General features: G+C 41.9%; 1 protein-coding gene across 1 annotated transcript in view; it reads right to left on the bottom strand.

Moving 5' to 3' along the window:
* The window catches only part of LOC133348561 (transmembrane protein 132E-like), a 412755-nt gene that overhangs the window by 231012 nt on the left and 165357 nt on the right, over nt 1-16386 (bottom strand). The gene's annotated exons all lie outside the window — the stretch shown is intronic.

The raw sequence follows: 16386 nt of genomic DNA, 5'->3' as shown, positions 1-16386 counted from the left end.
TACCATTTCGCACTGTAACAATTGAAACACTGCAATATGAATGCCATTTGATAACTCAGAGGTGACGTAAAATGTACTAACACAGACACTTCAAGGCACATATAAAGAAACATCGCTGTTAAAAACAAGCATATGTTTTATTGGATGTGAACTCAACATACATTATGCATATTGTAAAAAGGGCTCATGAATTCCCATGTCTTTAGAGACAGAGTTTATGCCTTTGACGCTTTGCTGTATCCTACAAATATCTCTCAAATCCCACAACCTACCCATACGGTGGAGAAATATACATGTGTGTTATATTCCAGTGAAGAAATGGTTCAATTGAGAAGTAATAACCTAAGATAGTGTGGATTGGTGAAGGAGAAGAGGGTATGACTGGTTCTGTTCGCACTTGCCACTGATGTTATCCGCAGCAAGGAATCAAACTCATGTTGCTGGATTCAAAGACATAGCACGTGAACCATTGCACCACCACTCAACCCCAATCATATGTGCGTGGAATACTAATTGTAGACTGCACAATCTCTCATCAGCATGTCGAACGAGTTTTCGATCGCTCTTCTGATCAACCGCTGGATATGACATTTTCTTCATAAGACAAAACTAAATACTTGCAGGTCTCATCAGCTTCTCATGCAAACGTGACCTCATGTGAGTTACCCTTTGCATTACAATTCTGGGCTTTCTTCTCTGCAAAGCAAACATGGCCATATCTGGGGAATATGAAACAGATGGACAAGCAAGCAAAACCCCCACCATTCAGTGGAAACATGCCGGGTCCACCGGGTTAGAGTCTGTCACCAACACTATATGTTGCACCTGGTACGGAGGAGCAGGCGAATATATGTACGCACAGTACCATAAAAAAAAGTTAAATCACACTTTATGAAATATTTAAGTTTTGTTTAAGCAGTTTCAAACGTATTGGTCTGCTACTGAGGCAAAATGTAAACTTGGCAACATCTGAAATGTGCACAGCACATTCAATACCAGGTGACTGTTCTCACCTAAGAAATGCTCTCTGAGCCTACCACTTATAATTTTGCAGCAATAATAAGGCATATATTGCAGTACGGTTTTATTATTTATTTCAGTACAGTGATTTCCTAAACTGCATAGAGTACACAAAAATACAAATATGTCCTATTTAGCGGTATATGTAAGCGGTATATGTTAACGGCACAAGCACCGTTTGAAAGGCGGCACAGCACGCAAAGAAGGTTGCGTGTTTTCACACAATGCAGCAGTTGCTAATTTGTAACTAAGTAGGCCTAGAATATGCACTGGACAAAAATAAATACCATGTTTTTATTGATGGAAACAATGGGTTCATATTATTTTAGTTTTGCTCGGATTTTGGTATTCACCCACTGTACCAGTGCTTACCACAACACTCACAGATACAAAGACAAATATCCCCCATATAACCGTACAGACGAGTGGGGTAAATGCCGTGGTCACCTATTAAGGCTGAGACACACACAGATACATATTCAACATGCCAGTGGCATTGCTTCCAGCGTTATGCTATTAAAAATGCAACTATTTTTTCTACTGCGGCAGTTGTCAATCCCAATGAAAATTCATGGTATTCTGACATTTGAACACCTACATAGAAATGTATAGAAAACATGTCTATTAATGAATAATATCTTATATTAAACAATTGGCACATATGTGCAATGTTCAAAAGAGACTTAGGTTTTAGTGGCCTCTCACATGGTCATAGAGTTCACATAGAGACATATTGTAGAGCATGCTTGATTATACACTTGCAAATAATTGCAAAAAAATTCCCACTAATATTTGAATGGATTTATTCTTAAACAGGTTTTTACAATGACATAAAAAGTCTTCTTCCTTTAATTTGCAAATGTAGATGCAGAGCAACAACTACAATTTCAAATTCAGGTGGTCAAGTCAGACGACCGCGTCAGGAGCAGCAGAGTGTATCGCTGTTATGTCTTATTCATATTTGTGGATCGAGCATTGTATCGTTATATGTTGTATGGTCTGGTCTGGATGACCACATTCGCACACTGGAGAGTCTTTAATTTTACATTTGTGCATCACATTTCTGCATCTGCCATGGTTTGTGCGGATGCGGTTTAGGGTGGACCATGAGCTTTGTGGAAGATGAAATCCAGGGATATTTTGCATTGGGCCTTTCACCAGCTGTTTTAAGTTATTTTGAACTCCATTCAGCTTTTATAGCTTCATCGGGGTCTTACTTGCATTGTTGAAGTTTAAACGCACGAGTCAGAATTGGCTTGCATGACTTCAAACAATGACGAGGGACATTATTGAGGTTCTGATGAATGAGAAGACGACTTTTCTCCTCGATTTACAGGACTTCCTGGAGGGTTGCTGCATTGCGGCAGATCGGCAGATGGCTGGGGGAAATATTTGTGACAAAACGGGCAGCCAGGTTGTCAGGGTCGACTTGAGGGTTCCAGTGACACACCGCATTGCAGTGCTCAGTTGTACATCAACAAGTCGACTGTGACTACTTCTGGTCCATACTGGTGCACAGTACTTGGCTACAGAGTACACACGGACCATGGTTGCTGTTCATAGCACTGATGCTGATGCTCCGCAGCTTGTACTTGCCAGTTTCAGAACCAGGTCGTGGAAGGTTAGCGTAAAGTCCACATTCACTCCGAGAAAGGTTGGAGTGGGGTCACTATATAATCAGAAAGTCATTGTTAACATCTTAAAGCACAAGATGCATTTCAATGATTTAATAAGACCCTGATGATCACAAGGATGGATTAGCGTAAAAATACATTATTTAAAATTGGTAAATTAATAAACAAAAATACACATGTACTTTCATTTATCTGCCTTTGCGATGAGGAATTACGTAAATCACCAACAGCAGGTTTTAATAATGTTTTATAGGTGTATCCAGTATCTCTAAGAAAGCAAAAGGGAATTATATGAGTCGTACAGGTAATATAGTTGCGAAGAAAATATTAATTCCAGTAATTGGTCCTGTTTTTCAATAGTACTGTGGATTTGTAAATGGCACATGGTCTTGAATGATCGCGTGTTCTGTAAATAATTGAGACGAGGTTTCAACATCTCTCCACGAAGTGTTTTTTTTTTGTTCAGGTTGTATCCCGAAGCTCAAAACACGTGGAAGCGAAATATCATACATCGCACTGAAAAAAAACGCACGGTATGACCCAAAAACACATCGGAGAGCTCCGCAGCACACGACCTGTAACAACCCACACAGCACGTGCCGGTCAACAAGACACCGGGACTGAATCGCATAATGGAGAAAAGGCAGTTTCCACTGATTTCAGGTAAAACAGCCAATTTTGTAGAAAATAGCGGCCAATTGCTTTTCTACCTACGTAGGAATCAGGTCCGTGATTCGATGCTGCGCACACAGACTGTACACACGGTAATAACACGAGCACGTGAGCAGCAGTGCAGTACTCCTTTTGTGACTAAAACAGAATAATACCTTCGCATCCTGTCTTTTTTTTAAGAGCTGACAAAGCAGAATTAAAATATATTTATGATTTAATAGAATTTATTGGAGACACAAAAGATTGAAATGGTGAAAGGCAGCCTCACTGGATTAGGAGGGAAAACGCTCGACGTCCAGTCCTTTTTCACTGACAATACGGCTGTGCTACAACGTGAATGGGCTGTGGTGGAGGATAAAAGGGAAAAAAAATTCTCAACATGGAAGTTATTTGTGATGGTATGAAAATTTTATGGAAGAATGAGGATGGCCCATATGAGAAAACGGCCCGCTATGTAATATTAGTTTTTCGTTACAGCCCATTTTATTAGTTTAGAAATCCCATGTGTTGGCACACACTCATTTTATTGGCTGCCCAACCTTCCGAATAGCCCAACGGCCCCCTTTTTTAAGTAACACGCACTGTAATTGTCAGCGTGTGCATGGCCACATAAGAGCTACTTGGGGGCATATAAATGTAAGTATTGATTGCTGAGTGTTGTAATTTTTGGTAGGAGTTTTATTGGTATTGGAAAGACCTCTGGATTCGTCATTTATGTTGGCGAAGCATTTCCTGTGGGGTGGTGTGAGAATACAAAATCCACACTTGCTACATATGAATATGGGTCAATTTTGGTCTGAAAAATAATAAAAACGATAAGTTCAAAATGAACAAGTGCATGGGCAGCCCAATATGCCCGGCTCTGGGAATCCAGTACGATCTTTCAAATGTCCTCCATTCAAGCCCCTTGCATAGATGATAAAACACGGACCCGATGCTTTTTTTACAGAACTGCAACGCACCAATGTCTATTTACACCCCCAGTCAGCCGAGATGCCTGAAACTCGAGCCAGCTGTCCCCAATTGCCGAATGTCTCTTGCTGTCGATGACCTGCTCTTTTTGTCCAGAAGCTTAGTAAAAAAATTCCACAATATAGTGGTTTCGCCCCCTCTGTAGAATATTTTGTCCATATAATAAATACAACCTCTCCTCTTGCCTTTTTCAAACCACAAGTTAAATGTCGTTTCTCTACTTCAATGTTTTGTTGTACATTTACATGCAGGTGTTTTAAAACCCAAATTATGATTATAAACACAATAATACATGACACCTTTTTAAGGCCTGCTTACATCATAATATTAGGCTGGATGATGTGAGGTCCAAGTACAAGGAGTGTTTTCATTTAGATCGTATAACTGTATTCACAGAAATGTTTTCTTTTAAATAACCTTTAAAAAGCACGAAAATTTGAAAAGTAGCAAAGTCATAAATGGTTCCATAATAATGCAAAAAAATAGTTGCATCATATACATATGAATGTATCGTTAAACCTGCCAACACCCACCACAGCCAATTAGTAAGGTTTGTTACGTAAATAAAAGTGCCAATGAGTTACTACTTTAGCACACTGGTGCGTTGGAGAGTAATCCCACAACATTTACAATTTGATTATAACGTTTCGCTGGTGATTACAACCAGCTTCATCAGGCGATTAGCCAGAATTGTGTTTATGTGACAAACCTTCCTAAATTGCTGTTGGGTCTTAATAAGCACATAACCATTTAATAGTTGTACACTGTATCACTGCTGTCTGTCATTCATTTACATTTGCTAACATTTATTTTTTACGGTTACTTAAATATAAGAGGACCACAATGCACTTCTTCAGGAAATGCTGATAGTTTTTGCCCATGCACAAAGGGTGTGTGCTTTCTGCACATTTATGTGTGTTGTTTGAAAACTCAAATTGGTGTTCAGAAATATTGTTTAAAAACAAGTGGAAATAATCATCCACTGTTATTCACTCTCCGATGTATGATATCTTGTGCCCAAGGCTAAACAACTGAGGGAGATTGCTTTCAAGTGTACAATGGTACAGGAAATAAAATAAAAACTGTATACATGCTCTTTCCTGACTTTCATGTGAAGACTTAAATTGATGTCATTGAGTGACAACAGAGTGCTTTCAGTGCATATTAAAATGAGTTGCTATTTTTTTTTATTTTACCAGGTAAGGCCCAATTAGCTATATAGCTCTTTTTCAAAAGTGATCTGGCCACAAATTATAGCTCAACGAAGTGGCTTATGTGGAAATTTATAGCAGCCAAATGCTCTCAATGCGTGCTTAGAGAACATGCAAACTCCAAATATACAGGCATCATAAGGGTCGGGATCGAACCCTCGACCTCCATGCGAGGTAGTTAACATCTTGTCACCATGGCCATTCAATCTGCAAGTAGAATCAGAACCTTCATTAAGGTTTGAACCACCTGTCACCTCTGTAGAATGAGGATAGGTCAGGGAACAATAATTTTTTAATCAATGAAAGTTGATGTGCCACACATACTGCTATACTTAAACATATCATGGCAATAAAATAAACATTTGTAAATACATTCGCTCGTACTCACTCACAATTGTCATTGTGTACATTTATGAACTGTGAGTCGATAAATATAATTATCTTCACATTTTAACACGTATTTGAATTACCGAAAAAATTGGTCGAAAGTGCAAACAGTACTTTATTTTGTAGTTAAACTATTTATGTAATTTGAGTCCATACCATTGTATGTCTGTCACTATAATCATTTATGAGGTGGATACATTATTTGTACAGCTCCCATATTATTTTTTACAATATACTATTAATTGTAGTTTGTTTTATTATAGCAATACAGTTATCCATACAGCCTGTTTGTGGTGTTTAATTTTTTTGACCAATGCCTAATCCTAATATATGAATTATGCTGTTGAAGCCCATGAATATTAAATGTTTCGAGGGTGTTAGCATTGCTCAAAGTGACGGGACTCTGCTTATCCAAACATTAGTTACTATCTTCAAATAGAGCAAGACACCGATATGTTTAGATAAAAAGTAATTTTGAACAATTTTTTTTATCTCTTGCACACATTTTGATTAATTATATGTTGCAACCAAGACCTTTGTATACCTTGAGGTTTTCCACCAACTCACTGTAGTTGTCTGCCTTGTTGTTTCTGAGAAAATGTGTTGCCACTAACTGGAAGGCTTTCCATGCCGTCTTTTACCCCTGCCACGCAGTGCAATGTAAAATGCATCATCTCGAAGAAGTTCACGAATCTGATGATCAACATATACACCTTTCTTTATCTTAGCTTCACTTAACCTTGGAAATTATCCACGGAGGTACTTGAAACCTGCTTGTGTTTTGTCCATGGCTTTAACAAAGTTATTCATCAGACCCAGCTTGATGTGTAAAGGGTGGTAACAAAATCTTTCTTGATTCAATAAGTGGTGGATGCTAAACACGTTTCCTACTAGGCTCCAATGACTGTCGGAGTGGCCAATCTATCTTGATGTAGTGGGAATCCAGTCGCACGACTATCCCATTCGCAGAGAAAACAGCAGTACTTTGTGTATCCAGTCTGCAGACCAAGCAAGAGAGCTACAACCTTCAAATCGCCACAAAGCTGCCATTGATGTTGGTTATAGTTAATGCACCTCAAACGTTGTTTCATGTTGTCATAGGTTTCCTTCATATGGACTGCATGACCAACTGGAATTGATGGCAAAAATTGCCATTAAGCAGCAAAACAGCTTTAAGACTCATCTTTGACGAATCAATCCACAGTCTCCACTTATCTGGATCGTGAACGATGTTGAGGGCTGCCATCACACCATCGATTTTGTTGCAGGCTACAAGATCACCTTCCATGAAGAAGAATGGGACAAGATCCTTTTGACGGTCACGGAACATGAAAACCCTAACATCACCTGCCAGGAGATTCCACTGCTGCAGTCTGGAGCCCAACAGCTCTGCCTTACTCTTGGGTAGTTCAAAATCCCTGACAAGGTCTTTTAGTTCACCTTGTGTTATGAGGTGTGATTCGGAGGAGGAGGATGAGAGAAAATCTGGGTCATGTGATCTTGATGGTTCAGGACCAGAAGTTTCATCCTCTTCCTCGTCTGACTCAAGTGAGAATGATTCTGGTGCATCAGGAACCAAAAGTCCTTCTCCGAGGGGTACTGAGCATATAGCTGATGGAATGCTTGGATAATGCACAGACCACTTTTTCTTCTTTGACACACCTTTTCCAACTGGAGGCACCATGCAGAAGTTACAATTGCTGATATGATCTGTTGGCTCTCTACAAATCATTGGCACTGCAAAAGGCATAGATTTCCTTTTCAACCACTGGTGAAGATTTGTTGCACAAATGTTGCAGCATATGTGTGGGGCTCACGTCTTGTCCTGATCTACAATTTTGCAGCCAAAATGAAGGTAATAGGATTTCTTAACCATAGTGCACTTTTGTGATGCAAAAGTTACTTCACCACAAACATAGCAGAAGTATCTGCTTTGTTCGCACACGTATGAGGCACCTTTGCTTACCTTTGCTAAATATAAATGTGTCCCTTTGCACAATCAAAGGCTGACAAATAAGAGAGCATGACACTGTATGATTTCTAGAGCGGATATGGGCAATTTGTTCAGTGGAGGGATGTAAGCCTAGTTATGATTGCATCATCCATGATGTCTAGGAATAACATGATGCAATTCATATCATGTATGATGCAATAACAGGTTCTGATTGCATCACTCATTGTTTTGCTCAAAAAGCAAGTACTGTGCAAACCCAATCATAGATTTATTAATAGATCCAGGCAAAGGTGTATTTTAGTCATTTCTATTTTAAATTTATATCCCTACCCTTTATAACTCACTTATCCTCCGCCATTCCAAAGTCAAGGGTCATATATACTGATCCAGTAGCATAACTTAAAACTAGAGCCAATACAACATTTTAAGCATCATTTTCATTATCAGTGACCCAGAATTAGTAAAGTTGCACTATATTTATTTCAGAAGCATTTTGGCTGTAGACCAGTGTAATCGTCACTGGCAATGGCTGTGCACGGGAATCGAACTTGGGTCACCGGGTTTGTAGCACAGCATGCTCACCACTACATCACTGTATGTGCGTACACATACACACATAGGTGTGCAGCAGAGGTAGGAAGTATCGCTGTTACTTTTAAATTAATGCACAGCTACTTTGCGCAGGTGTGTGTAAGATAAACTGGAGCCTGATTGGTCGACTGCAAGTAGAGTTTTCTCCATCATATGACGATACCTTCGCGGAATCCGATTGCCATGCCTGTGAATTATGATTAGTTGGCATATGTATGTTGAACGGGTTTATTTCCCTCCCATTCTGTTGGCCTGAAAAGCACTCTCGCCCACTCAGGAATGGCAATATATTATATTGCAATAGTGGATAATTTTCTATTCTGCCACTGAAACATTTGCCATGTTCATTAATTGTACTACAATTATTTTGAGCTTTGGGTTTGCACGGACAAATCAGCAATTTCATGGCAAACAAGTATAATCTTGGTCAATTCAGGGCCTGAAAGATTAATCTCACGATCAGTAACAGTTACCAACTTGAGCAGTAAGATTCAGTCAAGAGAAAAGTCACAGTAAAGTGGAGGTGCAGCCCACTGAGCTTTTAGCCCAGTGGTACAAGTTCAATTTCTGTCCATGGCTAACATCAGTGGTGAGTCATTTGTGAACTGACCCTACCTTCGACCCAACCTGCCACCCACCTCCCACCTCCCACCTCAGTGAAGTATGGTCAAACACCTCCATAACTGACATAGCGTGGGTTGGTATTTTCTAGAAAAAACATGAAAATCATGGCTCAAATCATACAATTTCAGCCATGTTTTTGATATAAGCTTCAGAAAGCACTTTTATGAATGACAGTGCAGTAATATCCAATGTGTGTTCACAAACAAGCCATACAGCAGAGGTAGGAATTATGGCTGTTGCTTTTAAGTTAATGTGCAGGTACTTTGCATTTCATGTGTTCAGCACTGAAAGCCTTGTTCTGGTAACTATTTATTACCAGTGTCCATTAACGTGATGAATAAAAAGCATCCGAACATTGTGCTGTCTTTCAATAAGAGCTGGATAAAAGCCATTAACCAATACACCAATCAGTCAGCATGTCACTGGTGGCTGAACAAAAGAGCTTATTTGGTAGAGTGCCATCGTGCCATTCACCCACAGAGTTAGAAAATGGCGGAAATGTGAGATTAAATGTGGGTTAAAATGTGCAGTAAATGCCATCTAATCAAGTTTGGAAATTGGTTTGTGAAAATATATTGAAGCGTACTTTATTCCAGAATAACACCTGTGGTTTCCTTTTAGTTACATTGTTTTCATTAATTGTATTGTACAAATCTTATCCTCATAAAATTACGTTGTAGCATGTTACTTTATCATGTTTTAATATCGTCACCATACCAGATATTCATATTTTCAAATATAGCCTGCAATGGCCAAGTAAACAATCGATTATTAATTGCAAGGGTATGACACAGTGATGGCCACAAATAAACTAATCAAATTGTAACCAGCACACACCCTGTCAATGACGACACAAAATAATAATTAGCGTCCTTGTAGAAAATATAATATATTTCAGATTATTACTATTGTGCGTGTTTATTTAGGAAGGCAAGACTGAGTCTCGTGATTTATTTTCATGAGAATCCTGACAATTTTGTTTTTTCCACAGGAGGAGCTCACGTTGTTGTGTGTAATCCCAATTGAGTTATTTCCAGGTAATTTGTCAGCATTGAGATGTTTGACCAGTACCAGTTACGTTGTATGTTTTTTCAGCTATGGGAAAAAACTGAAAAAACTAGAGAAAACTGATGCAAAGCAGGGGGAGAAAATACAAACTCCACGCATAAAGGCACCTAAGTCAGGCACAGGTGATACCACTGCACCACACTGCCACCCAATAAGCAGGTAATATGCCAAATTCCCATATCTGCCCCACCACATTAAAAATATGAGCATTGTATTATACATTCCATCAGTCATACGGCCTCCTGGGAATGCATAATTTTATCAGTATGCTGGATTCTGCACATGATACACTAAATGTCAAAACCGGTGCAGAGTGTGCTATTGAAGCAGTGACGTTTTCAATGAATGGCTTGGTAGTTGGTTTGGGAACTGAGAGACAGATCAGGCACTTGGAGAATGGTGGACAGCCCACACCTTACTTGAGTGCCGCAGGACACTACTAAAGCCACTGTTTGCAGTGAGCAATCCAGACGGAGCTGGGAGCAGTATAAGCAATTTCTGTGTCAGGGACAGTGGCTGCTATCTGTGGCAGGGATGGTGGCAATTGGCAATCGCTGGGTCTTCTGACACGTGCAGCATTTACCAAGAATTCCAATGCTATTTGTGTCGTTCTAATGTGTCGACTTAAGTGCTCATGTGATGCTATTTCCGGTGCTATCAGTACAAAAATTGTCCTGTGGACCCACCATCCGCAGGAGGAAGGGTCAGGGTGGGTGCGATTCCGGTATGGCATTGAGAGGGATGGAATGGACCTTGGCGATAGACACTAGCTATTAGGACATGGAATGTCACGTCACTTGGAGGGGGGGTAGAAACCAGAGCTGGTGGAGGTGGAAAGGCATTGACTAGATATAGTCGGTCTCACCTCCACACACAGCATTGGCACTGGAACCAAACTTCTCGATCTGGAGTAACCCCTGCTGAGAGACCCCGGGTGGGTGTGGGGGTACTCACAAGCCTCTGGCTGGGTACTGTGCAGTTGGAGTTTGTCCCAGTGGATGACAGGGTCGCCTCAAATGAGACTTCTCGTCTCAGAAAGGAAAACTCTGACTGTTGTCTGTGCTTATGCACCAAACAGCAGTTGAGAGTATTCTACCTTCTTGGAGACAGTGGATGCAGTGCTTGACAGTCTTACTTGGCGACTTCAATGCTCACGTGGAAAATGATTGAGATACCTGGAGTGGCGTGATTGGGAGGAATGTCCCCCCTGATCTGAATCCGAATGTGAGATGTTAATGGATTTCTGCACGAGTCACGGAATGTCAATAACAAACACCATGTTCGAACACAATGATGCTCATAAGTGTAGTTGGTACCAGAGCACCTTGGGCCGAAGATCAATGATTGACTTTATAGTTGTATCATCGGACCTAAGGCATATGTTATGGGTACTTTGGTGAAGAGAGGGGCAGAGCTGTCAACTGATCACTACTTGGTGGTAAGTTGGATCCGGCGCTTGGGACACTGACCAGATAGACATGGAAGGCCCAAACAAATTGTATGGGTTTTCTGGGAATGTCTGGTGGAAGACCCAGTGCAGAAAGTTTTCAACTTCCTCCTCCAGGAACACTTCACCTATACTCCGATAGGGAAGTTGTGGACATTGAGTCCGAGTGGACGATGTTCAGGACCTTGATTGTGGATGCAGCTGCGAAAAGTTGTGGCCTGAAGGCAGTTGGTTCCTGTCATGGCAGCAACCCTAGGAGCTGCTGGTGAACACCAGTAGTGAGGGAAGCTCTCAAGTTGAAGAAGGAGGCTTTCCGAGCTATACTCGGAAAAAGGTCTTACGACTCGATTGAGAGGTACCAGCTTGCCAAGAGGGCGGCAGCTGCAGCAGTCACTGAAGTGAAAGCCCGGGCATGGGAAGAGTTTGGAGATGCCTTGGAGAGGGACTCCCAGGAAGCCTCAAAGATCCATAAGAGGTTTTTTTTGGGTTAGATCGCATAAATATATAAAAGTGTCGTTAAAACCCATCACCACCTGACACAGCCAACTAGTAAGGGTTGTCATGTAAACAGAACATGCCAATTCGTCACTAGTACAGCACACCCACCAAGCCACAACATTTACAATCTGAGTACAACGTTTCGCCAGTAATTACAACTAGCTTCATCAATCGACAGCCAGATTTGTGGAGAAGTCTTACTGTTTCGTTCCTTATATAGAAGCATAGATGTGGTGACCACGCTTCTGCGCTCTTGCACCAAGTGCGGGGGGGGGGGGGGGGATTACTGAGTCAACGTACATTATGCATGTGCATTATGCAAGTCCTTTGATCTGTCCTTCCTGTCTATTGTGTGTATTCAAATAGCCGTACCAACGGTAATACCTATTGAAGTATGCTGCCCATTATAGGCATGCATTTAAATAATGTATTATTTGATTATTTGCTTCCACGCAGCACTAAGGCGGAAGCTATCAGAACGGTTAAAATTATTTTCATTTCTTTCAATTTCAATAGATTCTCTAATTAGTCTTGGCCAGTAGTCACTAGTTTTGCTCAGAACTTAAACATTATCAAAATCAATTGAGTGTCCTTGTTGGCACGCTTGTTCTGCTACTGCTGACAGTTGTATTTGGGAGAATTTAATATTTCTCTGACGTTCTTTTAGTCTCGTGCTGATCATTCGTCATATTTGCCGAACACGCATGCCAACAAGGGCGAATTGGCATGTTCTGTTTATGTGACAACCTTTACTAGTTGGCTGTGTCGGGTGGTGGCAGGTTTTAACGACACTTTTATATATTTACGCGATCTAACCCAAAAAACTTCTATTATGGATGATATTGGTTGCGAAAGCCTACGTGTTAAAGCCTCAAATATGTTCTGGCAAACCATCCAACACCTTAGGAGGGGTCGACAGGACATTGCCCAGGCTGTTTTCAGAAAAAGCGTAACATTGACCTCAATTAAGGAGATAGTCGAAAGGTGGAAGGAACACTTTGAAGAGCTCGTCAACCCAGTGGACATGCCGTCCTGTCAGGAGGCAGCCCTGGAAACAGCTGGGGGGGTTGGTTCAATCACGGCTGCTGAAGTCACTGCAATGGTCAAGGGCCTTCATAGGGTCAAACCTCCTGCAGTGGACAAGATTTGGCCAAAGTTGTTGAAAGCGCTGGACAGTGTAGAAGTGTCATGGTTAACACGCCTCTGCAATGTTGCATGGAAGGCGGGAACAGTGTCTCTGGATTGGCAAACTGAGGATGTAGTTCTCATAAAAAAAAATGGGACCAGAGGGTGTGCTCCAACTACAGAAGAATCACACTCCTCAGCATCCTGAGTCCTGGAGAGGAGGCTCCGCTCAATGTTCGAGCCTCACATTCAGGAGGAACAATGTAGATTCTGTCATGACCAGCTCTTTTCCTTCTCACAGATATGTCAAGGGTCATAGGAGTATGCTTCTCCAATCTAGCTCTGCTTTGTAGACATGTAGAAGCATATAACTGTGTTCTCTGCAATGTCTTGTGGAAGGTGTTACAGGAGTATGATGTACCGGTGCCGCTTTTGTGGGATATCCAATCCCTCTATTTCCGAAGTGAGAGCTGTGTCCGTATTCTTGGTGTTAAATCAAAGTCATTCATTGTTGGTGTTGGACTCCACCAAGGGTGCGTCTTATCTCCACTCCTGTTTGTGATTTTCATGAACAGGATATCAAGGCACAGCCGAAGTATGGAGAGTATCCAGTATGGGGGCATGGAGGTAGCATCGCTGTATTTTGCAGATGACGTTATCCTCTTTGCCTCATCAGTCTGTGACCTCCAGCATGCACTTAAACGGCTTGATGCCGAGTGTGAAGCGACTGGGATGAGGATCAGCACCTCCAAATTTGAGGTTATGGTTCACTCCCGGGAGATGGTGGATTGTTCTCTCCAGGTAAGGGGGGAACAGCTGCCCTTAGTGGAGGAGCTTAAGTACCTTAAGGTCTCTTTCACGAGTAAGTGGGAGGGAGAGATCGGCCGGCGGATCGGTATGGCGATTAAGGGACCGAAATGAGATTTCTCCATAGAGTTGCTGGGCTCACTTTCCGTGGTCGGGTGAGGAGCTTGGTAATCCGGGAGAGCCTCAGAGTCGAGCCACTGCTCCTCTGGATTGAGAGGAGCCAGTTGAGGTGGTTCAGGCACCTGGTAAAGATGCCTCCCGGTAAACTCTCCCTGAACGTCCCACTGGGCGAAGACGCCGGGGCTGGCCCAGGACACGCTGGTGGGACTATGTCGCTCGGTTGACCTGGGAACGCCTGGGAAATCCCGAGGAAGAACTAGAATCTGTCGCCAGGAAAAGAGAGGTCTGAACCACCCTTCTTAACATTCTGCCGCTGCAACCTTCACCAGGACAAGCGGACTGAGAAACGAACAAACGAATCAGTGCAAAATAGTTTTCTGTGGTCATATGCCACACAGCTGTCCCATGTGTTTCCGGGTTGTAATGCATGAAGATGCTACCAAAATCTGGAGTAAAATGTCATTCTTGATGCCGAACAATACGGGTTATAACCAAAAACACATCGGAGAGCTGTACAGTATAAAGGCACCCAAACCGTTCTTGTGCCCAAGATCTTGCAAGGTTTACAGCCTCTTATTTAGAAGGACACTATGTATATGTGGGATTCCCATCTCTTCCAAGATGTCTGTCCAGTGTAGGAGAGTAGGCCATATGTCCTTTGAAGGGACTTTTTTAGAGCTGTCTCTTGTAGGCCCTTCTGCCAGCAGTGGCATGAGTAAGCAATTGCAGGGCTGCACCTTTACCGGTAGAGTAAACAGCCCACAATTGGAAGGTGGTGAGTTCGTATCCTGGTTGGGGGTGTAATCAGACAATGATTCCTCTGGAGTTGATCAAAAACAGACTACTGGACATCTGTGAAAAAGCGTTTCTGAGCTCATCGGATTCCTCCAGTCTAAGTCAAAATTCTGATTCTGAAAAATAAGTTTCATATTGTGGAGATGTCAAAAATGTTTTTCTTTTGGATCGATTCACCCCCGCCAGAAGAATTGGGAATTTGCACCACTTACTTAGGACTGTAAGAAAAAGATCAGCACCGCCTGGAAGGACATGTAAGTAGGAATTCACTTTGCCTATATCCTGTACACGTATAGTAAGTGCTACAGTATATATAATGCTATAAAACTGCTTATATTGTATAACTAAATTATTAATAGCATCGTATTTCAAATTATGTAATATATATACCCCAGAAAATAGAGTCGAATTACTTCATATATTGTGTTTACTACATGTAACAAACATGTAATATTTTACGCTGACATGTAAACAACAACTAATATATTAAATGAACAATAGAATGTACTTCAGTGTGGTAAATGTGTTTACACGTGTTCATATGAGTGATGTGTGTGCAACACTACTCGTGTTCCCTCTCAGCCGTTTAACCCTGGGAACAGGAATTGATGTAGCACTAGCTTATATATCCAGCGTTGCCTGGGCCAAAAAAATATTTCAAAACTACTCTTAAAAATCCAACAGCAGTGCGTACTGACTGTGGTGGTACCTGCTATGATTACAGGAGTGCATACCGACTGTGGTGATACCTGCTATGATTACAGCAGTACATACTAACTGTGGTGGTACCTGGTATGATTACAGCAATGCATACCGACTGTGGTGGTACCTGCTATCACTACAGTAGTACATGCTGCCTCTATAGCAGTATTTATCGACTCTATAGCACAAAGTACTCACCTGAAAGAGTGGCGTGGTGAGGCCTAGTCCCATGCAAAACCTCCGGCCTCGCCTAACTTGTCCAGCCGGCCGAGGTGGCACCTTGGCAGGCTGTGGCTGGGCTGCTACCCCTGATCCCCCCCCCCCCCCAGCCACGATCTCCCCAGCCGCTCTGCAGTAATATCTACGGCCTATAGCGGTAGCATCTACCGACTGTATAGTCATAACTGCACGCATCGCGGTGGGGGGACTTGACACAGTGAAGAATTTACCTGAGCATTTAGTGTATTTTTATAGGATTTTTTTATGCGAAAAAAATGCCCCCATCACTCCCACCGAAGGCGTGCGACTTGGCATGGGCCGTCCCCCCCACCATAGGCGCTTGCATTGGTATGGTCGTGCACGCGTCATAAATAAATCGCTAATTTAAACTAATTAAAAGTTGACGGATGTGAAAAAGGAAATAGCGCTTGCTCACGGCAGGGCTTACGGCGTGGTACCTGGCTATTTTTATTTAACGTAAACCCCACAATTGGAGAGCGAAATCCTTAGCAAGCGCGCGAATGCACAAACAAACCCACA

This window comes from Lethenteron reissneri, chromosome 27 (assembly GCF_015708825.2).
Source record: "Lethenteron reissneri isolate LAM-NWPU_2019-01 chromosome 27, ASM1570882v1, whole genome shotgun sequence".
In the NCBI taxonomy this organism is placed as follows: domain Eukaryota; kingdom Metazoa; phylum Chordata; class Hyperoartia; order Petromyzontiformes; family Petromyzontidae; genus Lethenteron; species Lethenteron reissneri.
Note: the sequence above shows the minus strand (reverse complement) of the source record. Positions and strands in the feature narration are given on the sequence as shown.